The sequence below is a fragment of the Manis javanica genome, chromosome 13, assembly GCF_040802235.1.
Source record: "Manis javanica isolate MJ-LG chromosome 13, MJ_LKY, whole genome shotgun sequence".
Taxonomy (NCBI): domain Eukaryota; kingdom Metazoa; phylum Chordata; class Mammalia; order Pholidota; family Manidae; genus Manis; species Manis javanica.
Window position 1 is genome coordinate 43330774 of NC_133168.1, and position 27241 is coordinate 43358014.

General features: G+C 40.7%; 1 long non-coding RNA gene across 2 annotated transcripts in view; it reads left to right on the forward strand.

The window, feature by feature from the left end:
* The first annotated feature begins 777 nt into the window (after positions 1–777).
* LOC118967499 (uncharacterized) overlaps positions 778–27241 on the forward strand; it is a 114827-nt gene continuing 88363 nt past the window's right edge. Inside the window, exons 1-4 of one of the 2 annotated variants that reach the window (XR_012124208.1) lie at positions 778–1356; positions 1662–4490; positions 7317–7431; positions 10948–11007. This is a non-coding gene — a long non-coding RNA (uncharacterized lncRNA). Of the gene's footprint in view, positions 1357–1661; positions 4491–7316; positions 7432–10426; positions 11008–27241 lie in introns of those variants that run through there. The other variant, XR_005054592.2, reaches the window with a different exon arrangement.

Sequence of the window (27241 nt, forward strand, 5' to 3'; positions counted from 1 at the left end):
GTTTAAAAATAATCGCTGCAGCAGCAGTGCTAGTCAAAGATACAGACAAATTGACTCTAGGGCAAAATCTAACCGTGACTGCTCTGCATGTGCTAGAAAGCATAAACCAGCAGCCCCCGCATTGGTGGCTTACAAATGCCCAGATAGCCCACTACCAGGCCCTGTTACTCAGCTCTGACTGGGTGACATTCTCTCCGCCGACCAGTCTCAATCCAGCCACTTTGCTGCCAGACCCCAATCTTGAACCCCTGCTGCATGACTGTCAGCAAGTATTAGCCAAAGCCCATGGGTGGCGTAAAGACTTGACTGACCTGCCTTTACCAGATGCTGAAGCCACCTGGTTCACAGATGGAAGCAGCTACCTAGACCAAGGAAAGCGTAAGGCAGGAGCAGCAGTGGTAGATGGAGAAAAAATAGTGTGGGCTCAGCCCCTCCCCGAGGGAAGCTCTGCGCAGAAAGCTGAGCTCATTGCTCTTATGAGAGTGCTAGAACTGGGAGCCAGGAAGAAAATTAACATCTATACAGATGGTAAGTACGCCTTTGTGATGGCACATGTGCATGGAGCCATTTACTGACAAAGAGGACTCCTCACCTCCGAAGGAAGAAATAAAAAACAAGCCAGAAATCACGGCACTCTTAGAAGCTCTGCACAAACCAGCCGAAGTAAGTGTAATTTATTGCCTCGGTCACCAACACGGGAAGTCCCACATCACCATAGGCAATAATATGGCTGATCAGGCTGCCTGAGAAGCGGCCTTAAAGACAGTAGAAATCTTCCTCTCTGAAGCCCCGCCTGAGCCAAGCCTGCCACCCTAACAATATAGCCCAGCAGATCTAGAACTAATCTCCAAAGACCATACTCACTATTTTGATGAACAGAAGAGAGACTGGTGCACCCAAGATGAAAAAATCATCCTACCCCAAGCAACTACCAAAGCCATAATCAAACAGATGCATCAGTGGACACACTTAGGAGCACACAAACTTACTCAGACTGTCTTAAACTCCAGGTGGTATGTGCCGAACCTGCAGCAGATAGCTGAATCAGTAGTTAAGCCGTGCATTCCTTGTCAAGAAACAAACTTGCCTGGGAAGAAGAAATGGACTAGAAAATGGGCAAGGGGGAACTGGCCTGGACAGTTTTGGGAAATAGACTTTACTGAAATTAAACCAGGAAAGTATAAATTTAAGTATCTTCTAGTGTTTGTAGATACGTTTTCAGGATGGGTCGAAGCCTTTCCAACAAGGCAGGAAATGGCTGCAGTAGTAACAAAGAAAATACTAGAAGTAATATTTCCTCGATTCGGGATACCTAAGATAATAGGATCTGACAACGGACCCGCTTTCATTGCCCGGGTAAGTCAGGGGGTCACTAAGTATTTGGGGACTGATTGGAAATTACATTGCATGTACAGACCCCAGAGTTCAGGGCAAGTAGAAAGAATGAATCAAACCCTAAAAGAGACCTTAACTAAATTGACCATAGAGACTGGCCCAGACTGGGTGGTGCTCCTTCCCCTAGCTTTGTTCCAAGCTCAGAATACCCCTACCCATCTCAATCTAACCCCCTTTGAAATCTTGTACAGCTTCTCTGCCCCGCTTACTTGCCTGCATGACCCCTTCCCCATTACCCAGACTGACAACCACGATTTATATAATAGGTTGAAAGCTCTCCAGGCAGTCCAAAGGGAAGTGTGGACCCAACTAAAAGCAGTCTACGAGCCTGGCACTTCAGAAGCAGCCCACCCATTCCAAGTTGGAGACTTTGTGTTTGTAAGGTGACACTGAGCGCAGACCCTTGAGCCACGGTGGAAAGGACCCTACTTAGTGTTGCTGACCACCCCAACAGCAGTCAAAGTTGACGGGATTGCCACCTGGATCCACGCATCTCATGTGAAACCCGTTGTCTCAGCCGAGACAGCTGACGACCATCTCGCGTGGAGAGCCCAATCTACTGAGAATCCTCTCTGGCTTAAAATCATCAGAAGTGACCAGGTGCATGTCCAGAGACACCAACGCCATTTAGCTGACCCACGCACCATTCTCAAAAACTCTATTCCAAGATGACCACATCAGCTGGACAAAGACAATCCTCAAAAGCTAAGACTGTGCCATTCATATTATATATATTGTGCCTTTCCCCTATTGCACTCAGTGACCCTAACCCCCATATTCCCTATCAGCTCACCTGGGAAATGGAGAACTGGGAAACTCATGAAATATACAACAGCACTTCCCACACGACCCCCTTGGGCACGTGGTTCCCTGACCTGTACTTTAACCTAGACAGAGTAGCAGGCTTAGAAAAGAGGGGTGGAAAGGGCAGGAGTCAGCATTCAGGCCCCCCTCTTCCCTGAGTCCCCCCGCTCTGTCCTGTTGGAATGGGAGGGGGAGACTGGCGAGAAAAACAGCACCCAGTCTCTGTGAGTCGAAATGGGTTTTATGCATGCCCGGGGTTTCGAACAGGGCCAGAGAAGCAGCAGTGCGGAGGAGCTGAGTCCCGATACTGTGCACGCTGGAATTGTGTTACCACCAATGACGGAGAGTGGAAGTGGCAAGTAACTCCCCAGCTCATCACTCTCTCATTTGTTAAACTGTGCACCCAAACCAGGTACAACCCAGACTGTAATCTGCTCAGGCTCCAGTTCACAGAACAAGGAAAAAAAGCTAACATGGCAGTCAGGGTTAACCTGGGACCTATATCTCTATCAGAGCCCTCCTTTTGGAACCCTTATCCGAGTCAAATTAAAAGTTGAGCCAATGGTCGAGATAGCCTTAGGTCCAAATAAATTATTGAAACCCGAAGCACCCAAAACCCCTAGACAGCCCCTCAAGGCGACACAGCGCCCTAAGTCCCTTCCCCAGAGCCCAGCTTGGACACCAGCGCCCGCTATAGAAAGCCAGCAATCCCGGCTCCTTAGTTTAATCAGAGGCACTTTCCAAGTTATCAACAATTCCCGTCCTGAGCTAACTCACTCCTACTGGTTATGCTATGATGTTGCTCCCCCTTACTACGAAGGTATAGCATTTGTTAATGCACTCAACCAGTCTTCTGACCCCTCCCAGTGTAGATGGCAGCAGAAAAGACCAAGACTCACTTTATCCTCTGTAAGTGGGCAAGGAACCTGCATTGAGAAAGTTCCTAAAACTTACACCTTTCTCTGCAACAGGACAGAAGTAATAAGCACCACTCCAACTTATTATATTCCCCCACCTAACGGGTGGTGGGCCTGCCAAACCGGAGTCACTCCATGTGTTCATTCCCAGAAGTTAGATTAAAGTTCTGACTTTTGTATTCTAGTACAATTAATACCCCACCTCATTTACCGTCCTTATGACGAAGTCCTGTCCCAACTAGGCCAGTCTCCGCCTCGAGTCAAACAAGAACCCGTGAGTCTGACTATCTCCCTCTTACTAGGCCTCGGCCTAGGGGCGGCAAGGGTAGCCACAGGGGCATCCACACTAGTTTTCCAAAACCAGCATTACCACAGTCTCAGAGAAGCCATAGATGCAGACTTGGAAGAGATAGAAAAATCCATATCCACCCTGCAAGACTCTTTAACTTCTTTGTCAGAAGTAGTCCTACAAAATAGAAGAGGTTTAGACATGTTATTCCTACAAGGCAGACTGTGCGCTGCCCTTAAAGAAGAATGTTGCTTCTACGTAGATCATTCAGGAGTAGTAAAAGACTCCATGACCAAAGTTAGAGAAGGGTTAGCTAAAAGAAAAAGAGAAAGAGAACAAAACCAAGGGTGGTTTGGGTCCTGGTTCAACTCTTCGCCATGGTTCACTACCCTCATCTCTACTCTAGTAGGGCCACTAATAATCTTAATATTAATTCTAACCTTTGGCCCCTGCATCCTAAACCGCCTAGTTACCTTCATCAAAGAACGCATTAGCACCGTGCAAATTATGATGTTGAGACAGAACTATCAGAGTATTGACCAAGCAGATGACCTCTAGTTTCATGATTGAAATAGATACAAGAAGAAGAGGGGAATGTAAGAATGGGAATAAGTTAGCATAAGAGTAGCCTTCTTAAGGGCTGAGAAGCCATTTTCTGAGTATGTGACTTAAAAAAAGAACTGAAACTGGGTAAGGCTTGAAAAATGAGTTAATCATGAACACTGGGTTGTGGGCAGCTGTGACCCTTGGTCAGCTAACCTTGGTCAGCTAATCTTACATACCAAGCTTATCGTGCGGAACCACCCTAACAATTGAGGAGTGGTCTTATCTTGCTCTTGGTTAACCCCAGGATGTATGACTTGCAAAAATAATGTGTAGCTATGGAAAATTACTATGAGTTAAGTGCCTTGAAAATGCTATATAAACCCTTGGCTTTGAGTGCTCAGGGTCCTTGTTGAAACCCGCTGTGTTGGGCAGACACTTGGACCCCAGCTAGCTGGAATAATAAACCTCTTGCTTGTTTCGTCCATCTGCTGTGGCCCTCGTTTTCTCACCGGGGTGAAACGCTGACCAGAATAAGGCCGGTAGGTCTTACAAACTCAAATTTAACCATTTCCTTGGTCTTTATTTCCTATGAAGGCTCCTATGTCATATAAAACTTAAATAAATGTGTATGCTTTCCTCTTGTTATTTTGTCATTGTCAGTTTGATTTTCAGACTTAGCCAGGAACCCTGATAGTGTAGAGCAAAATTTTTTTCTCCCCTAGAGTTTCTAGAGAAACTTTTGAACATGCATGCAATGAGACTAAGTACAAAATCCCTCCTTGCAGTGTTGTTTGTAATAGTCAACAAATTGAAAACAATCTAAATGTCCATCAAGAAAATGAATAGTTACATTAGGATATAGTCTACCTTGAAATGTTATACAATAATTAAAGTAGCTGAAGTTACATGTATAAAAGGAAATTTGGGATTGATACCTATATTATGATGCCAATTATGTGAGACTTAGTAATAAGAAAAACAATAGTCTACTCCTATGATGCAAAAGTACTAAAACATCATACCTGGGAGGTGAAAATCACCAAATTCAAAATAATGATTCTCTGTGGGAAAGGAAAGAAAGAAATATGAACAAACAGAGATTCACAAGGGATTCAAATATATCTGTAGAAGTGTATTTGAAAAGAATATTAAAAGAATTTCAAGTTCTGATTAAGTTGGATGAATACATAAGTATTCATTTTATTATTCTTTAAATTTTCCTTTATCTTTGAAATATTTCAGTATAAAAATGTTTTTTCATCCCACTCACTAAGTATTGGTGTGAAAATTAAATAATTTTGGTGAAAAAGTGCCATTTTATTAATCTGCCCAAAGGGTCAACATCTCTGAGTGCTTCTCAGGTCCTATATAATTTGATAACAATAGAGCCAGGTCCCACCCTTGAGATAAACATTATACTTCATGGAAGCAACCTACAGAATAACATCCAGCTCTTCCAGTGTTCCATTAAACAGGGTCAGGGAGGTTGGTCCTCATCCAATGATTAGTCTGCAAGACTGTTGTGAACTGAACCGTGTTCCTCCAAGTTTTGTATATGAAAGCACTAACCCCTAATATAATTCTGTGTAGACAGAGGACCATTAAAGAAGCAGTTAAAGTTAATATGAGCATAAGCATGGAGCTCTGCTCCAATAGGAGTGGGATCCTTATAATATGAGGAAAGTGTGTCAGAGAAAAGGCCAAATGAAGACGTAGCTAGGAGGCTGTTTGTAATACAAGAAGAGGGGCTGCAGGAGAGATCAAACCTACCAACACCTTGATCTTGGACTTCCAGCCTCGATAACTATGAGAAAATTAATTTATTTGTTTAAGTCTTCCAATGTGTGGCATTTTGTTATGGAAGCCCTAGAAAACTAATACAACTGTTGTAGCATTGAAAGAAATAGATCAAATGGAAACCCAGCAACAGATCAAAGACCAGAAGCAGAAAAGGTAGCCAATCTATGAGCCTGAAAGGGCCACAGGAGCAGCAAATAGCCATGCCGGCAAAATTGTTAGCAGTACTAGATTGGTTAAGACAGGGATTGCTCATGGGCACCAAAGCCGGCACTTGCCTTATTCAAACATCAGGTGATTTTCAATCTGGCTGAATACCCAGCATAAATTCCATACATAGGTAGAAATAGATTTTGTTTCAGCTGTTGCATGAATAGGGGCTTTCTTTGCTTTAAGCCTTACACTATATTTGTATTATTTCTAACCTGACACCCTATGAATTCTGGCATATTAGCAAAAAATACAGTTTTAGTCCCCAACTACCTAATTCATAGTTTTAGAAATCGCAAACAAGGGCAAAAGATAAACACCACACGTATATCTGTTAAGGTTCAAATTCATTCTCTTTGGTTCTTGTCCCCCCTCCTCCCCTCCAAACAAAGAATTGAAAGGCAGAGACCCAATGGGGAGGGAGGGCAGGGAGCAAAACCTCCTGATTTTATTTTAATGGGATTAGGATGAGGTGCAGTTTGGTGATTCTTAGCTTTGTCTGATTGCACCTGTATTGGGAACTGGTTGGGACCACTTTGGCCTGGTCCTTATAACTTGCAAGGAAGTTATTTCCCTGCAAAGCCTTTGTTGTCTTCAAGTGGGACCCCCTAACTAAGAGGTTTTTTCCTTGAACTTTATGTTGCCATTCTCCAGCTGCCAATGTCTATCTTTCCACCTAACATGTCTTAGGTTCAATTAATTTCAAATAAGTTAGTGTTTGAGCTTTTAAAGTAATATAGGTGCTACCCATTACTGCCTCTTCTCAGATATGGGTACATTTTGCCTTTATTATTTTTGGATGAAAGTATTGTTTTGAGCTGAAAGGGAAGATGTGATATGAAGAGCTGTGCTGAGGAGAGTTAAGACAAAGGAACAACCAAATGAAAATAAACAAATGTGGTACTGACCACCAAATAAACATTAGATTTTTATGGAAACAAACAATGAATATAATACCTTTTCTAATATCTATCAGTTTTTGAACCCTTATTCAGCACTTGGTTTCATGTTCTGCCTTTTATATGCTGTATTCCATTCAATCCTTAAAACCACACTATATGGTAGATACTAAGATTAGCCAAAATTGTCATATGAGGAAACTATGATTTTAGTGACATCAATTAATCTGCCCAAGGACACATAGCTAATAAGTATTAGGATCCAAACCTAGTTCTGTCTGATATTTAAACCTGGGTCTTTAACTATCATAACACACTGAAGCAACAAAGGATATATGTTACTTTTAAGAATTGTAAAGGTTAATGTGAAGCTTTGCATTCTAATTCTCATGTGCATCGTCAGCCATCAGAAAAGAATGAAACTAAAAAGTGACTCTGTTTTGCCCTGCATCGTTTCAGGACACTCTGTGCTCTGACTCATGTTTGCTGATGACTCTGAGCAGCTGACATCTCTGTAACACACCAATTGGAGCAGAACAGCAAGGCTCTCATCAAGCTGAAGTTGGCCCTTAAGGTAGTGTGCAGACCTATCCTCAGAGGACTCCATAATCAGATTTGGGAAGTCTGGAAGGAGGCCAGACTTTCTATTCAATAGGAGTGGGCTGAAATTCAGATGTAAATAGAAGAGAAAGTCTGCTGTGCCAGTGGAAAATAACTATGTAGCCTTGGATTTTCCATTTAGCATAAATGCTGCAATGATTCATCCCAGAGTTGATAAACATGTTTTCCAAAGTGAAAGGCAGACAGACAAGGTGCAGTTCCCAGCTAGAAGGGCTTTATTACTGAAAGGATTGCACCTCCACCATGCTGGAAATGGATTGGTACTAGGGGCACAGTTTTTCCTTTCAATGAAAGGCAGACAAGGGAAACTCTAGCAGTTTATTACGGAACAGTTTGAGATGGGTCCTTAGCATTGCTTTTCTTGTAGCTTATATTGATAGGGAAAAATTTACAAGGACACAATCCAGTCCAGGTGGCTCCCTTTTGCTTCTCTTCTTAGCAAAGACAACAGAAACTCCCCCTCCCCTTCACTTCCCACTCTGCCAGGCACTCACTCCCTACACTTACATGCCCTTGCTTGCTCCTTTGCTGTGCACGTAGAAATGCTGCAGATACGGAAGCAGAAAGATATATATTGCTCCCCTTGCCTTTGTTCAGGGCTCAGACCTTGGTGATTACTCCCCTCTGAGCCCACTGTTGTAAAAGTAAAACCTCAACACTCCAAGACCTCTGAGTACCGCTTGGTTCTTTCATCAGCGATCCATTCCAGGTTTTTCTGTAACAATATGGCAATGGATCTCTAGTGTCATATTCAGGATTCACACTGATAACAGGTATGCAAGAAATGTTCCTTGTCTCACTGACAGGATCACTAATGTATTCCCAATCCTCACAGGAATAAAGAGGACCACAGACTCAAACTTCAAAAATGTGACTGTCATTGTTTACCCAGGATCTACATGCAGAAAGAAATTAAGCACATAGCCACTAGGTACATGCAGGGGAACTACCATACCTCAGTTATTAACAAGCCAAGCTTGCTTCAAGGTTCTCTTTTAGATGTAGCTCACCACCATTACCACCCCCAGGCTTTCAAGAATTCCAATTCAGAAGAGAAAGAAACTTGTGCTCACAAGTAAACTTCCAAAGTCTCCTTGGAAGGGAATACTGGTAATATATATTTGAAGGGAGGTCAGTTGCATTTGACAATAGTGAAAAGTGGAGTATTTTCCAGAAGAAAGTGTAGTATACAGTGAAGAACTCTGCAGGGGGCCTGATGGTAGTTCAGGAAAATAAAACAATATTAAGAATATTTTGTTCATGGTGTTTTTAACTTTTCAAATTTGTGACATGAAATTCTTTTGGTTCTGCATGAATGAATTGCTTTTTCATTACCTAACAGTGTTACGCAGATTGAAGGGGAATTGTTAAGTTCATGAACTAAACACACAATTTTATTGTGAAATAGCCAAGTGGTGCATCATTTAGGTATTTGGCTATAGGTCTGAGGCTTAGAAGAGAGGTCAAGATAAAAATATAAATTTGATTTATATTCATGACTTAAAATAGGAGGAAATATTAATGCCTAAGAAATGTGTATAAATCTAATTATGTAGATGGCCTATATTTGAGCCTTATAAAATTCTAATATTTAAAGGTCTGATATAGAGAAGGAGCTGACAAGTGGCACTAGAAAGGGCCGCCTAAGAAATAAGAAGATACTGTTACAGTAGGTAGATAACTAGCCATAAGCAGGGAGAGGGAGGGGGACTTTGTTAGAACACTTGCCTGCTTACATTTTACACATTCTGTACAAGCTGTTCCCAAGGGATGGGGAGTGGGAGTATAGATAATAGACTGGCCCACACTGGCTGGTTCCATCATGGAGTAGGAGCTGACCCTGATTTCACCTCCAAATACACTATACATTCATTAACATAGTAAAATTCATACCCCTCCATCATTAACATAGTAAAAATCATGCCTCCCTGTGCCATGACAGTTCTGAGAAACACCAAATATAGCTAAAAAACTTCCCCTCCTGTGTGAGAGTGGAGTAAGCATGAACACCAGGGAGACTCTGCCTGTTCCCTTTGAAACCTAAATCTCATTAGTGAATATTCACCTTCCCTCATATACAAAAGCTCTGTATCATTTCCTGTGCAGTCCCCCCACTAGGCCTGCCCACATTCAAACATCTCCAGCAGCAGGTGAGGGAGGGTGCAACAAACACAGGCTTAAATCTTAATATCTTTTTCTCAGGTTCAGGTTCCTTATCTTAAAGTTAGAAAAAAAATTAAGCTATGGAATATCTATGTTTTTGTGTATGTATACATATACATTTGCATACACACACAGATATATATACATATATAACCTTACACAGCTTGTGATAAATATGGAACAAATATAGGCCCTATTTTAATAAGGTGTTATTCAGAGGTGTTATTCAAATTATTTAACAATAAGAGTGAGGCAGAGGGAGAGAGTTTGCCTGACCAATGAGAATAAATATTGGTCAGTGTAAGAATGAGTTAGCATGAGAATGGCCATCTTAAGGGCCAAAAAGCCATTTTCTGAGTGCGTGACTCAGGAAAGGAGGAACTGGGAAAGGCTTAATAAACAGGTTTTGAAGAACAAGTTAATCATGGACACGGGGTTGTGGGCGGCTGCGACCCTTGGTCAGCTAATCATGGACACCAGGTTGTGGGCGGTTGTGACTCTGGTCAGTTTATCTTGCTGAACCACCCTAACATTTGAGGAGTGGTCTTATCTTGCTTTTGCTTAACCCCCAGGATGTTGCACAAGCCAAAAATTATGGAAAATTGCTGTGAGTAAGTGCTTTTTGAAAATGCCATATAAACCTCTGGCTTTGAGTGCTCTGGGTCCTTGTTGAAACCCACTGCATCGGCAGACACTTGGACCCCAGCTAGCTGGAAATAAACCTCGCTGTGTGACTTGCATTATTGTGAGTGTCTTCTGTCTATTTGAGAGGTAGTCGACTCCAGACCCTAACATTTTGGGGGCTTGTCCGGGATCGCTAGAACCCTCCTCAGGGAGACAGATGACCCCTGATACCAAGGTTTGCTCAGAAGCTGCGGAAGGAGGTTTGGCCACCTCCAAGAGGGGAGGGCATCCTCGACTGGAGAGACTGAAACTGATCTCTGCCTGATCCTAAAAGGGGAGGACTGAAACAGGTCCTTGACTGGAGAGACTGAAACAGGTCTCTGCCTGGTCTCAATTGAAAATTCTCATGGAAAGGAAGGAATGGGTTATGACCCTGGAAGTCTCCATTACTGAAAGTCACGGGAGACGTCCCCGATGAGGCGGTGCCCGAACGACGTCTGCAGTGGACGCCGTTTGGACAGCTAGTTAAGGATCCTGAGCATTGTGTGATTGAGATGGCACCTGTGGATGTGGTGTGGCTGACCGGCCAGTGGGTGTTTGAAAACTCAGTTCGAATTTGTATGTTTGCTTGCTTTGTGTCCCTTGTCTTTTCCTGGCTTCTTTTGTAATAATAATGGGACAGGCTCAAGTAACACCTTCTAACTTCATCAATCTCATGGAACCTGATGCTCACCGCTGCAAGGTAAGAGACCTACACTTAGCTCTTATTCCTGACTAAATGCTGCACTTTTTATCTCATAAAAATGTATCTGGGCACCCGTTAGCCACTTAAAAGACAATTAGCATCAGCTACCAGTCTTAAGTCTCGAGTGAAAGGTTTCCCGGTGTCTGCCGCTCCTTGATCCCCCGCCTCTAGACAGACAGGAATGTCGGGGAGTAGTTGAGTCGATTTCCTACTTTCTTCCTCCAAATGTTAAAAGGAAGCAATTTATACCTTTCTGCTTCTTTATTTGTAACATTCTTACATGCACAGCAAGCGACCAGGCAAGGGGGAGTTTTGGGAGTGAACCTTGGGAACTGGTGCTCAGCAGAGCAGGGAAACCAAGGGAGTGTTTTTATTTGTTTGTTTGTTTGGGTTGGAGAGGGGGGCGAGGCAGAGGGGAGCCACTTCGTAAATTACTGTCCTTGTAGTGTTGTTTATCTTAAGGAGGGAGGGGTGCGAGACAGAGTGGAGCCACCCGCTAGGTTGCTGTCCTTGTAAATTTTCCCTATCATTCCCGCGGACTCCAAGGGCAGAGCAGACTAGTAGACAGTGGTCCTGAGATCTCAGCTCTGGCTGATTGATCCGATAGCGCTGAGTGAACCTCCAGCTAGGTTGCTGCCTATGCGGGAGTTGCAGATGACCCCCAACCTCTTGTCTCAGTGATCAGATTTGTTATAGTGGGTGATTGGTGAGATAATTTCCAGGCAGTGGCAGAAACTGGTGTTTGAAAAGTATAGGCTCCCCCCCCCACACACTAAATGTCTGTGGCAGCCCCTGAATTTTATTTCTGGCCTTAGCAAAAATTTCCTTGCTCTCCATTCAAAGCAGTCCTCTTAGGCCTGCACCACTTTCTCCTGTATAATGTAAATGAAGTCTGTAAAGTAAACAAGCTGAAACCTGACACCAACATTTAAATGACTATTCTGTTGATTTCCTTTCCTTAGAGGCACTCGTCCTGGGGCTGGGCATTTCCTTTTCTGCAGCCCTGGGAAAGCAAAACAGGCTTGTGACATAGATCAGGGCTCGGGCAGCAAGAAGTCACACAGTCCCTGCACTTATCAGACAGGCAGGGGGCTTTCAAGGAAAGCTCATGCAGAGAAAACTAGGGAAACTCCCAAAAGGCATAAGTAAGAGCACACTAGTAAGGTCCCACTAAATCCAGAGCTCCGAGGTGACTCTTGTTGAGTGAGAAGGCAAGAGGGGAATCAAGGCAAGGTGCAGGCCGCACTAGTAAGGAGTGGTTAAGTCCAGTAGGCCTGGCAGAGGAGGTGATTGACCACTATCACCTAAGCTCCAAAGCGAGGGGACGCCCTCACAGAGAGAGGCTGACCAGGTGCTGGACACCTGTCTTTCTCTCTCTTTCAGATGGGAGCATCCTCTTCAAGGTTAAAGCCAGACATGCCTCTGGCATGCATTCTGAGGAACTGAGAGCAATTTTGATTCCCAGACCCTGAAAAAGAAGAAAGGTCTTATCTTCTGCACACAAGCCTGGCCTCAATACAAACTCTCTGATGGAGAGGCTTGGCCCCTGAGAGAAGTATGCAATATAATAAAGTTATGCAGCTAAATTGATTTTAATGCAAGGAAGGAAAATAGTCAACAGTCCCGTAGACTACAATGTAGAACTAGTTTTGCAAATTATTTTAGTGGAAATCTATTTTACTTATTGGGTTCATTATCTTCAAAAACTGAAAGGTTTTTTTTAACTAGACACCCTGAAACAAAAGAAATGTATCTTCTGTAATACAGCCTGGCTTTAAATGACTGATGCTAGAATTGTACTTGCATTTCATTTCCAGCCCCCTGGACACACACACAAGTCTCTATCAGTTCAGAGCCTTCATCAGCCCCATTGTATAGGGCCATCTAAACCTTAACCCAGTTATATAAACTGCTCGCCCGTAGAGTATATTCTTGAAAACTAAGATACTTTTAGTCAAATAAGCTAAAAGGAAAGGCAATTAAATATCAAAACTCAAGTCTCTGTGTCAGTTTATCTGTCTGTGTATATGTTCTTTTTATGAAGAGCGCTGCTAACTGTAGTCATTATGTCTCAGTCCGTATGTTTGTGTGTCTAAGCAAAGATTTTTTCTACCTCCAGATGAATGAAATTGATTTATGATAATGAAATTGATTTAAAGAAAAGCATTTGTAAAAATTAGGCATTGTAAAACTTCCAGAGAATTCTAATAGAAAATATTAAGCATTAATGCTAATTTAAGTTAAACTGAAATAGACATGTCCTTATGGTTCTCGACTGCCTAAGTTTATCTAAAGTCATTTGAGTTGATGATATCTGTTAAATCTTTCAAGAAATGATGCTTAAAGAGAGGCTGCACTTTGTTTAATGTTTGGTTGAAGTTTTGTGAGTAATCTAGCATAGTTGTTGGAAATGAGTAAACTAAGCATAGCAAGTGAACATCTTAATAATAGTGAGTTACAGTGTGTATACTTACAGGTAGTCTGAGAATCTTTATAGCAACCTAAAACCTTAAGATTTTGCTAAGTTAAGTAAACATTTTGTGCGTAGTGAGAGACTGTGCTGTAAAGCACATGATTCCAGAAATTATAGAATATGCTCATAAATTTATCAATCCAAAGAATGCTAGCATAACAGTTCACAATAGCCTACTTCTCAGTGTTCACTAAAAATTAAGGCACCTAATAATGGTTTTAAGTTCTAATTAAAACTGCTTAAAGTAATAGAAGGTATAAAGAATAGAAATTCATTTTATTGAAAGTAAAAGAAGGCCACTGTTCTAAAGTAAAACTGTTTATTTAAAGAAAAAGAACGCTAAATGTAAAAAGAAAGTTGTAGAAAGTTTATAGAAGAATTTAATATAGTCATGCTATATAGAATTAAAGCAAATGAGTCTTGGTATCAAGTACACAGCAAAATTAGAATTTTGTTTTCTTTTCTTAACTGTTAGTTTGCTCTTAATATTGAAAGATTGCAAAGTGTTCTCTGTTTTATCAAAGCAGTTTCTCATGCTTAAAGTTTCAATGAGCTGTCAGAGTATTTAAGAGAATAAGATCTTACTATTAAAAGATTAAAAGCTAAACTTTACTAACAACTATGTAACCTTTTGCATTTGCCTTTGAGGTGTTTTGTTGTCATTCTGGTTAAATAGATAAGTATTGCTTCATGGCAACCTATAATCTTATCTAAAGAAGTGCCAAAAAGGGGGAGTGGAGCCAAGATGGTGGCATGAGTAGGACAGTGGGAATCTCCTCCCAGAAACATATATATTTTTACAAATACAACAAATACAACTAATCCTAAAAGAGAGACCAGAAGACACAGGACAACAACCAGACTACATCCACACCTGCAAGAACCCAGTGCCTGGTGAAAGGGGTAAGATACAAGCCTTGGCCTGGCGGGACCCGAGCACCCCTCAGCCCAGCTCCTGGCAGGATGAGAGGAGTCAGAGCAGGAAGGGAGAGGGAGCCCAGGACTGCTAATCACCCAGCCCTAGCCATACGCACCAGAGCACAGACACTGCATGTGTGGGGTGCTGGAAACTAGGGAAACAGGGCAGCAAGATCTTTGAGCAGGTCCCGAAGCTGGCACCCATGTGACAAAGAAAAGCGAGTGCTTTTTGAAAGTCTTAAAGGGACAGGGACACAATCGCTGGAAGGAAGAATTATGGGTCACAGTCCAGCAACTGGAAATTCCAGGTAACTCTGGGCACACTAACCCCCTGGGCAACAACTCTGAGACCCCTCATGGAGGTAAACAGCCAAACAGCCCCCATCCATTACCCCTCCAGGCCCCGCCATAGCAGAGGAGCAGCTGGAGCTGGACACACCCACAGCAAAAGAGCTTCCTCCATACAGGCCAGGCAAGATATAGAGACCCAATCTACATGCAATTGCCCAACACAAGCCACTAGGGGTCACAGTAGTCCCAGTAAAGAAAGGCCAGGAGCAAGTGGAAAGAGTCTTGACTCTCCCAGCTGACAGATGAGTCAATAGCATACCACTGCACCTATCAACATGAAAAGGCAAAAAAATTTGATCCAGACAAGACTAACCCAGACAGCTTTGACATCTACATCTTCCCCTGAGAAGCAACCTGGGGAGATAGATTTAACCAATCTTCCTAAAAAAGAATTCAAAACAAAACTCATAGCCATGCTGATGGACTTGCAGAGAAATATGCAAGAAATAAGGAGGGAGAATACAGAAATAAAACAATCTCTGGAAGGACTTCAAAGAAGAATGGACGAACGCAAGAGACCATTAAAGGACTAGAAAACAGAACAGGAATGCAGAGAAGCTGTGGAGAGAGAGATAAAAGGATCTCCAGGAATGAAAAAATTTTGAGAGAACTGAGTGACCAGTCATAACAGAACAATATCTGCATTATAGGGGTACCAGAAGAAGAAGAGAGGGGGAAAAAGGAATAGAAAGTGTCTTTGAAGAAATAATTGCTGAAAACTTCCCCAAACTAGGGGAGGAAATGGTCTCTCAGACCACAGAAGTACACAGAACTCCCATGAAAAGGGATCCAAGGAAGGCAACACCAAGACACATAATAATTAAAATGGCAAAGATCAAAGACAAGGACAAAGTATTAAAAGCAGCCAAAGAGAAAAAAAGGTCACCTACAAAGGAAAACCCACCAGGCTATCATCAGAATTCTCAACAGAAACCGTACAGGCCAGAAGAGAATGGCATGATATACTTAATGCAATGAAACAGAAGGGCCTCGAACTAAGATTACTGTATCCAGCACGATTATCACTTAAATATGAAGGAGGGATTAAATGATTCCCAGACAAGCAAAAGTTGAGGGAATTTGCCTTCCACAAACCACCTCTACAGGGCATCTTACAGAGACTGCTCTAGATGGGAGCACTCCTAAAAAGAGCACAGAACAAAACACCCAACATATGAAGAAGGGAGGAGGAGGAATAAGAAGGGAGAGAAAAAAAGAATCATCAGACCGTGTTTATAATAGCTCAATAAGTGAGTTAAATTAGACAGTAAGATAGTAAAGAAGCTAACCTTGAACCTTTGGTAACCACAAACTTAAAGCCTGCAATGGCAATAAGAACATACCTTTCAATAATCACCCTAAATGTAAATGGACTGAATGCACCAATCAAAAGACACAGAGTAAAAGAATGGATAAAAAAGCAAGACCCATCCATATGCTGCTTACAAGAGACTCACCTCAAACCCAAAGACATGCACAGACTTAATGTTAAGGGATGGAAAAAGATATTTCATGCAAACAACAGAGAGAAAAAAGCAGGTGTTACAATACTAGTATCAGACAAAATAGACTTCAAAATAAAGAAAGTAACAAAAGATAAAGAAAGTCATTACATAATGATAAAGCACCCAAAATGATATATGCACCCAATACAGGAGCACAAACATATGTGAAACAAATACTAACAGAATTAAAGGAGGAAATAGAATGCAATGCATTTATTCTGGGAGACTTTAACACACCACTCACTCCAAAGGATAGATCCACCAGACAGAAAATAAGTAAGGACACAGAGGCACTGAACAACACACTAGAACAGATGGACCTAATAGACATCTATAGAACTCTACATACAAAAGCAATGGGATATACATTCTTCTCAAGTGCACATGGAACATTCTCCAGAATAGAGCACATACTAGGCCACAAAAAGAGCCTCAGTAAATTCCAAAAGATTGAAATCCTACCAACCAACTTTTCAGACCACAAAGGCATAAAACTAGAAATAAATTGTACAAAGGAAGCAAAAAGGCCCACAAGCACATGGAGGCTTAACAATATGCTCCTAAATAATCAATGAATCAATGACCAAATTAAAATGGAGATCCAGCAATATATGGAAACAAATGACAACAACAACACAAAGCCCCAACTTCTGTGGGATGCAGCAAAAGCGGTCTTAAGAGGAAAGTATACAGCAATCCAGGCATATTTAAAGAAGGAAGAACAATCCCAAATGAATAGTCTAATGTCACAATTATCAAAATTGGAAAAAGAAGAACAAATGAGGCCTAAAGCCAGCAGACAGAGAAACATAATAAAGATCAGAGAAGAAATAAATAAAATTGAGAAGAATAGAAAAAATCAATGAAACCAAGAGCTGGTTCTTCAAGAAAATACACAAAATAGATAAGCCTCTAGTCAGACTTACCAAGAATAAAAGAGTCAACACACATCAACAGAATCAGAAACGAGAAAGGAAAAATCATGACAGACTCCACACAAAGAATTATTAGGAAATAATATGAAAACCTATATGCTAACAAGCTGGAAAACCTAGGAGAAATGGACAATTTCCTAGAAAAATACAACCTTCCAAGAGTGACCCAGAAAGAAACAGAAAATCTAAACAGACCAATTAACAGCAACGAAATTGAAGCAGTAATCAAAAAACTACCCAAGAACAAAATCCCTGGGCCAGATGGATTTACTTCAGAATTTTATCAGACATACAGAGGAGACATAATACCCATTCTGCTTAAAGTTTTCCAAAAAATAGAAGAGGAGGGAATACTCCCAAACTCATTCTATGAAGCCAACATCACCCTAATACCAAAACCAGGCAAAGACCCCACCAAAAAAGAAAATTACAGACCAATATCCCTGATGAATGTAGATGCAAAAATACTCAACAAAATATTAGCAAACTGAATTCAAAAATATATCAAAAGGATCATACACCATGACCAAGTGGGTTTCATTCCAGGGATGCAAGGATGGTACAACATTCAAAAGTCCATCAACATCATCCACCACATCAACAAAAAGAAGGACAAAAACCACATGATCATCTCCATAGATGCTGAAAAAGCATTCAACAAAATTCAACATCCATTCATGATAAAAACTCTCAGCAAAATGGGAATAGAGGGCAAGTACCTCAACATAATAAAGGCCATATATGATAAACCCACAGCTAACATCATTTCAGCGAGAGGCTGAAAGCTTTTCCTCTGAGATCAGGAACAAGACAGGGATGCCCACTCTCCCCACTGATATTCAACGTAGTACTGGAGGTCCTAGCCACGGCTATCAGACAAAACCAAGAAATACAAGGAATCCAAATTGGTAAAGAAGAAGTCAAACTGTCACTCTTTGCAGATGACATGATATTGTACATAAGAAACCCTAAAGACTCCACTCCAAAACTACTAGAGCTAATATTGGAATTCAGCAAAGTTGCAGGATACAAAATTAACACACAGAAATCTGTGGCTTTCCTATATACTAACAATAAACTAAAAGAAGGAGAAATCAGAAAGACAATTCCATTCACAATAGCATCAAAAAGAATAAAATACCTAGGAATAAACCTAACCACAGAAGTGAAAGACCTACTCTGAAAACTATAAGACACTCCTAAGAGAAACTAAAGAGGTCACTAACAAATGGAAACTCATCCCATCCTCCTGGCTAGGAAGAATTAATATCGTCAAAATGGCCATCCTGCCCAATATACAGATTCGATGCAATCCCTATAGAACTACCAACAGCATTCTTCAATGAACTGGAACAAATAGTTCAAAAATTCATATGGAAACACCAAAGACCCCGAATAGCTAAAATAATCCTGAGAAGGAAAAATAAAGTTGGGGGGGATCTCACTCCCCAACTTCAAGCTCTACTACAAAGCCACAGTAATCAAGACAATTTGGTACTGGCACAAGAGCAGAGCCACAGACCAATGGAACAGAATAGAGACTCCAAACATTAACTCAAACATATATGGTCAGCTAATATTCGATAAAGGGGCCATGTACATACAATGGGAAAATGACAGTCCCTTCAACAGATGGTACTGGTAAAACTGGACAGGTACATGTAAGAGAATGAAACTGGATCACTGTCTAACCCCATACACAGACGTAAATTTGAAATGGATCAAAGACTTGAATGTAAGTCACGAAACCATAAAACTCTTAGAAAAAAACATGGGCAAAAATCTCTTAGACAAACATGAGTGACCTCTTCTTGAATGTATCTCCCCGGGCAAGGGAAAGAAATGCAAAAATGAACAAATGGGACTATATCAAGCTGAAAAGCTTCTGTATAGCAAAGGACCCCATCAACAGAACAAAAAGGTATCTTACATTATGGGAGAATATATTCATAAATGACAGATCTGATAAAGGCTTGACATCCAAATTATATAAAGAGCTCACACACCTCAACAAACAAAAAGCAAATAATCCAATTAAAAAATTGGCAGAGGAACTGAATAGACAGTTCTGTAAAGAAGAAATTCAGATGGCCAACAGACACATGAAAAGGTGCTCCACATTGCTTGTCATCAGAGAAATGCTAATTAAAACCACAATGAGATACCACCTCACACCAGTAAGGATGGCTACCATCCAAAAGACAAACAACAACAAATGTTGGTGGGGTTGTGGAGAAAGGGGAACCCTCCTACACTGCTGGTGGGAATGTAAATTAGTTCAACCATTGTGGAAAGCAGTATGGAGGTTCCTCAAAATGCTCAAAATGGAAATACCATTTGACCCAGGATTTCCACTTCTAGGAATTTACCCCCAGAATGCAGAACTCCAGTTTGAAAAAAACAGATGCACCCCTATGTTTATCGCTGCACTATTTACAAAAGTCAAAATATGGAAGCAACCTAAATGTCCATCAGTAGATGAATGGATAAATCAGAAGTGGTACATATACACAATGGAATATTAGGCATCCATAAGAAAAAACAGATCCTACCATTCGCAACAACATGGATGGAGCTAGAGGGTATTATGTTCAGTGAACTAAGCCAGGCAGAGAAAGACTAGTACCAAATGATTTCACTCCTCTGTGGAGTATAAGAACAAAAGAAAACTGAAGGAACAAAAGAGCAGCAGAAGCACAGAACCCAAGAATGGACTAACAGTTACCAAAGGGAAAGAGACTGGGGAGGACAGGTGGGAATGGAGGGATAAGGGCTGGAAAAAAAGAAAGGGGGCATTATGATTAGCATGTATATTGTAGGGGTGGCACGGGGAGGGCTGTGCAACACAGAGAAGACAAGTAGTGATTTTACAGCATCTTACTATGTTGATGGACAGTGACTGTGAATGGGGATGTGGGGGGGACTTGGTGAAAGAGGGAGCCTAGTAAACTTAATGTCCTTCATGTAATTGTATATTAATGATAGCAAAATAAAAATTAAAAAAAAAGAATTCTAATTAAGCTCCCAAACCCTCCTGATTCTCTTTTTCTCCAAAGAAGTTGTCAACCATTAGTATCTTCGTACCATACCCCAAAAGACTGAATGTGAATAGAAATGAACTTTGCATAAAATAAAGAGTTGAAAATCCAAACTGTATATGGTGATTTGTATTAAATGTTCAAGAAAACATGTGCTTCCTGCCTCTATGGAAAATATTTTTATGATCTCTATTGAGGTCACAGAAAATAAGAAACAAGACCCAACAAAACTTATATCTATATTTCTCACTGCCCTTCTTAGCAGAGGTACAGAAAAGAAAATAGGAACTCATGAAACATAAAATCAAATGACTGTCCAGAATATTTAGACAATAAACCTCTTCTGTTCACATTGGGAAAAATCACAATTTTTCTAGATAATTCTCTTTTTTCTCAACTATCATCATCTTAGCAATTCTAAAACTTTTCCAAACAAACAAGAGATAGGAGATAATATTAAACCCCTTGGAAATGGTAACATCCTCATCACCCTTCCCATCTTCATCATCATATCAGGGATATAGCTTTATATAGCTTGTGACGGCTAGTGGATCACTTTACTCTCCATTGGCAAAGCTCTGCCCCAGCTCTCCAAATTTCCAAATATTGCATACTGATTATGGACAATTTCTCAAAGAATGAACAAAGAAGTGCCAAAAAATCTTTCTGACAATTTCCCAAAATCAAATTCAAAATGGTGTTTTTACTTCTAGTTAACTGATATTTTCCAGAAGGCCCCTGGAATGTGTCAGAGGAACTTTTTCTCATTGGAGAAAGTATTTGGCTAATTTGGCTTATTTATCTAATATATAATTACCTGCATAATTGTCTGGGAAGCACTGTCAAGAGGAATGATGCTAAACTTTGTTACTAAATGTTTTGTGTTACAAAAATGTCAAAATTTCCATATGTCAGCTGTCTTATAGTAAGCTCTCATCAGATCTTTAACCATTGCCATTTGTAATTCTTTTGTCATTTATAGTCACTGTTTTATTTCTCCTAAACTAGTAAAGAACTAGATTTCAGCAGAACAGGTATTGGTTACAAAAGATTAAGTAAACTAAGGAAGATGATTTTGTGGCTTTTTGCTTCAAGTGTTGCTGATAAAATATCTAAAGTTTTTTCTCTTAAGCTGACTGACAACTGTTTTGTAAATGACAATACCTTTATAAGCAGAATTGAAACATTTATCTTTCTCTCTACCTGACCCTCAAGAATTTAAAAGCTTTCAGTATTTTTATATTTCATGGCAGTATGTTTATTTGCATAAGTTCAATAAGAACCTGCTTTCCTTGTAAGAGGACCAATTAAAAATACAAGTTATATTACCAAGGCTTTAACCGGAATGTCATACCTGAGAGACACATGCATAAACTCGGATATGAACAGCTTTAAGGAACTAAGGTTGACTTTATAAAGCCAACAAAGCCCCTTGGAGGATCTGGCCTGGTACCTTGCTTACAGAGTTCCCAGCAGCCTTACAGGTGAGTAAGGAAGGTCACTTCCTGGCAGGTGCAGGAACCTCAAGATGTCTTGGGGACCTCGAGAAGAGAGGAACTCACCCAAATCTACAGGTACTGCAGGCAAAACCTGATGGCAAGTCTGGCTTGACTGTCTGGCTGCAAGTGGCCTTTAAAAGTTCGATCTGAAATTCCTTGGAAAAAGTTCTAGCAAAGCACATTTAAAAGAGCCTGTGTAATCAATTGCTCTTCTTGCTGCACTTATGCAAATAATAGAACCAAGTGTTGATTATTTTCTTAATCTGGTTACTTTTAGTGAGAATGAGGGTGATTTTAGAGAGTGATATTGTTTCAATGGTGCAGCCTTGTCCATGCTGGGTCCTAGTACTGGTCATTGGGACATGGACTAGATCCAGAGTTCAGGCTTCTTCAAAATATCTGGCTATGATTTTCCAAATGTTTTTGTTTTCTCTTATCATTACAATTACAGTTTTGCTGTTCTTAGCTCTCATATTCAACCATGCATTCTTGGTCTCATCAGATTTGTCCTTCCAGAGTAGGGGGGTCCAACTCCAGATATTGCTACTTAACTTAATGGCATAATTTGTTCTGTCTTGCCTAGAAGCCAGAAAACTGCAAATAGTAGTGGAAATGGAACCTGGAATGAAGGCACCAATCTTCTAAGGCCCTCTCAACTGGCCAGTGATAGAGACCTGGCTGCACCCCTTACTGTGCCCCCTCTCAGCATGAAGCAGCCAGAGCAGTCATCGCCCCTTTCCCTAGCAGCAGCTAGGGTCTCTATCTGTAGAGGGGAGAATGAAACAGGGACCGTGGGCTGAGACAGAGTAGAGTGAGGGCCTCTGGAGGGGGCAGAGTGAGATATTTGCAGTCGGAGCAGTGTAGCTACATGCAAAGAAACCCCCCTGCTGAAACTCTATGTTAAACATTGAGTTCTGGAATTATTCTTCAGTGAAATCAATTTGTGTTCCCCAGATAAAGAAGAGTAGCATATGTTTTGTTATGCTAATCATTTGTAACCATGTGGAAGATTCACTTTAGCATGCTGAAAGGCCCGGGCCTGTGTGCTGTCTTTCCTCCTTCAGACCTGACAGGGTAATTTTGCAAAACTGAGCAACTAGCTTAGCATGCAGACCCAGCTACAGATGACATGGTAAAGGGAGGGGAGAATTCCATCTTGGAGATGAGATTGCATTTTAACACCGAGGAAGTTCAAGAGGCAAGATTCTTTAGCAAGTAGACAATACCTCAGCCCACCTTGGGGGCTGAGCAGGCAGCCTTTTAATGTGCTCCCAGACCAAGGCATGGGTGTCCCGGAGAGAAATCAAGTCAGAAAATTCTTTATGTTAAGTTAATTTTTAATATTCAGAGATCACTTAACAAGTCCACACCCCTAAGTTTTTTCATGTTCTCAAAAAATCTCTTACCTCCCTATCCGAAGTCATACTCCAAAATAGAAGCTGATCATACAAGAGTAGTAAAAGTAAGAGAAAGAGAAAAAGAGAAGCACAACAAAACTAGGTTGAGACAAATTTATTAATTTTGTAAAAGACCGTGTTAATACCACACAACTCGTGTTTTTGAGACAACAGTATGAAAAATTGCCCCCTCCTGAGAGCCCCTACGACTACCCTACCAATGAACAAGATTCCTCATTGTAACAAAAACCAAAAAAAAGGGGGGAATGTAAGAATGAGTTAGCATGAGAATGGCCATCTTAAGGACCAAAAAGCCATTTTCTGAGTGCAAGACTCAGGAAAGGACGAAATGGGTAAGGCTTAATAAACAGGTTTTGAAGAACAAGTGAATCATGGACACCAGGTTGTGAGCGGCTGCGACCCTTGGTCAGCTAATCATGGACACCAGGTTGTGGGCGGTTGTAACTCTGGTCAGCTTATCTTGCTGAACCACCCTAACATTTGAGGAGTGGTCTTATCTTGCTTTTGCTTAACCCCCAGGATGTAGCACAAGCCAAAAATTATGGAAAATTACTGTAAGTGCTTTTTGAAAATCCCATATAAACCCCTGGCTTTGAGTGCTCTGGGTCCTTGTTGAAACTCGCTGCATCGGGCAGACACTTGGACCCCAGCTAGCTGGAAATAAACCTCGCTGTGTGACTTGCATCATCGTGAGTATCTTCTGTCTATTTGAGAGGTGGTCGACTCCGGACCCTGTCAGTTTGTGGTATTAAAGTGTACTGAGATGAATATTGGTTCTGATGTTAAGGACATTGAAAAAGCAAGAGCAGCAGACAGCAGTGCATTCTATCATGGGCATGTGGTCTTGTGACTTTATTCGCAATGAAGAGGCTCCTCATTTTCACTCACTGAATTAGTACTGACATAAAATGACATAATGACAAAAATAGGCAATTTCCCCTACTGAAAATTAGGATCATTATTTCACATATGTATCATAGTAGTATTTAAACAGATTTCCAACCTGTTCTTTTTAGGTAAAGAAAGACTATTTCACCTTCTATTAACAAGTTAGAATTGCTTAAAATAAGCAATCTCTAAAAGCAATTGCTTCCTGATGTCTTTTTGGAGCAGTCAGTATTTTGATGGTGTTGTAACATTTACTCTGCTAAGATCTCACTTAAAAATATGTTCATTTCAGTTTACAACAACTTAGATTTTTTAAATGATGAGTCAGCATTTGAACAGTGGGTCTGTCAGACTACTGGGTTATTAGACTAAGGAGAGAAGATAGTCCTTTTTCAAAATTCAAATTTTATTGGGTTATGTTGCATTTATGTTATATATTAAAATAAGGAACTCAGATACATTTTTAAAAAAACTAGGTCTTCCTTGTGCTCCAAGTCCTATCACACCCAGGGGGAAAAAACTAGAAAATAGAATCTGTAGGGAACAATGGCAGACTTCCCCTAAAAGTGCCATTGTGACAGATGAGCTGAAAATAATCATTAAAAGACTCAGAAAGACAGTTTGAGCTTCTCCCCTGCCACCATCCCAATTGCATAGAAAAGAATTTAGATGAAGGAATTTCTCCAGAAGAGCTATCACCATAGATAACTATATTATAATGTAAGCTAGGTGTGGTAGACAGGGAGCCATCTGTGTCTAAATCTGTTACAATTCCTCTTTGTGCCCCACTGTTTCTGTATCACCCATCAAGCAGTTGTTTACCAAACATTTACTCTTTCAAATTTCTGTGAATTGTTTCCCATTTCCTTTGAAGTCTCAGACCCCTACCTTCTTCTTGACCAGGCTGACATATATACCTCATTTGCCCTGATTGTCTTTCAATCTATGTCTATGGATTTTCCGTTAGTAATTAAAGTTTGTTTTTTTTTTTCCTGGTAATATGTCTTATGTCAATTTGATTCTTAGACCAGCTAGAAGAACCTTGAGGGGTAGAGGAAATTTCTTCCTCCCATACAAATCCAAAGTTAAGATTTAGACTTGGTTAAATTGGTTCTCCATAGCAATTTGAGGTATGGAAGCAACATGTGTCTATATCATCCCGGGAGTTATTGGAAGGCTTTGAAAGGGTTTCTTTCCAGGTTTTGATAAAAATGTATTGACTTACTCAAGGCATTATTTAACCACAGCTCTTGGGGAGAATTTTTTCTCTACACTCCATATCTTCGAATGGCAAAATTTGCTTCCCTATATAGCAAGATTTTCATTTACATTGTTTAAGTAAATATTTGTTAGGAATGCCATAGAGGGATATGTTTGTCCTTTTTCAATCCTTATAGTTCATGATCCTTAACCTTGAAACATAGGAAATTTTTGTTCCCCCTGTTAGGCTGTAGGAAGATTTAACCACAGCTCTTGGGGAGAATTTTTTCTCTAAATGCCATAGAGGGATATGTTTGTCCTTTTTCAATCCTTATAGTTCATGATCCTTAACCTTGAAACATAGGAAATTTTTGTTCCCCCTGTTAGGCTGTAGGAAGGAAAAACAAGGACATGCAAACAGAACAGAGAGATACCATAAAAGAAGAACAGACCAGACCCCAAGCTCCATGCCTTATATGGGAAGGGGACAGCTCTTCCTGAATTCCATCCTTCTGACATGCCAACTAAGACCCAGATGTCAGCCTCCTCCCTCTTAGAAGGAAAAAAAGTTTCTAGTTGTCTATCATGTCACCTTTAGCCAATCATACCCCTCCATGCCCCTAGGATAGCTTACCCACTCCTCCCTCTCCTAATCCCTTATAAGCCCTCACCTCCCTGACCAGGTGTGACTTCCCCTGCCTGTAATACCCAGACTGTGGATCATCACCCGGGAGTTGCACTCAAATAAACTACCTGGCCCTTTGTTGCCTCTCGTTGCCTGCTTATTTTGGTTAGAATTTATCTTACATTCTAGAATTTATCTTACACCTCCCAATATAAAAAAGTATTTATTTTTTCTGTAGTCTAGGATGTCACTCTATGTTTTGAATGAAAACCATTTTTGTTTTATAATTCTACAAAAATTTTGCATATGGCATAATAAAATTGTTTCTTTGCTGATATCAGGTTACTTAAAATAATTGGTACCATTGAGATAAGGAAGCAGTAAGGAATAACCCCTGCCCAGTTGGAGTAGAGTGTGGGCCCTGGAAAAGGACAAAGTCTACTAAGACTTCAGGAATGTAAAGAAAAAAGCAGGGTGCTTGAGTTTGGAACAATGTACAGTGTGTAGAGGAGTGCACCCTCACCCCACCTGGGGACTCAATGATATGGAACAGCTTGCTGACCATAGTCACATAGGCACATTAGTTTAAAATAAGGTAACCTTTAATGAGATTGGTTAAAACAAAACTAGCATTCTAGTTGAACCTGCAGAAAACAAACAACTCCCACTGCAACAGACAAAGACCCTAGACACCAAGACCCCAGGTGGCAGCCTTAGCCTCCCTGCACCTGGGGGGAGTTCCATACTTTCTCTTTTCCTGAATAAAGCTTTCTCTGGAAATCTCCTGCCTTGCTTGTTCATGAAGTTCATTCTACAACTCTGCAAGCAAGAACCCTGGCATCACCATGATTGAAATCTGGTCCAGGGGAAATTAAGGAGATTAGGGTCAGTGCCTCAGCTATTATAAATATGTATTCAATAAATATTGAATGAAAAAATAGATTTTAGCAATAATTGCATCATTAATATTTTTAAATTTTTATTCATTTGTATTGATAAGGAAAAATTCTGACATGTCCTAAAATTAAGTGACATAAGGCCAGAGAATGAAGGAGAGACAAGGAAAAGTAATTAATCAATAGCCATGGACAGTAGCTAATCAGAAACTCCATGTTTCTGGATGAAGTCATTTCAACAATTATCTGGAATCACTACATCCCTCTTGTATGTGAACAGTGTCCGACCATCATCCACAACCAGTCCACGAGTCTTCCCTATGGACTAACCACCTATCCCTAGACTTTCTCCTATTCAAGTAGCCCACTTTCCTTATCTGTAGCCAGTGTAAATTTAAAAAACTTTCTTTCCTTGAGACCATTTATAAACAACCCCTGTTTCTTGAGTCTGGCAGATAAGTTGTTTTTGTTAAACTGTCCCTGCT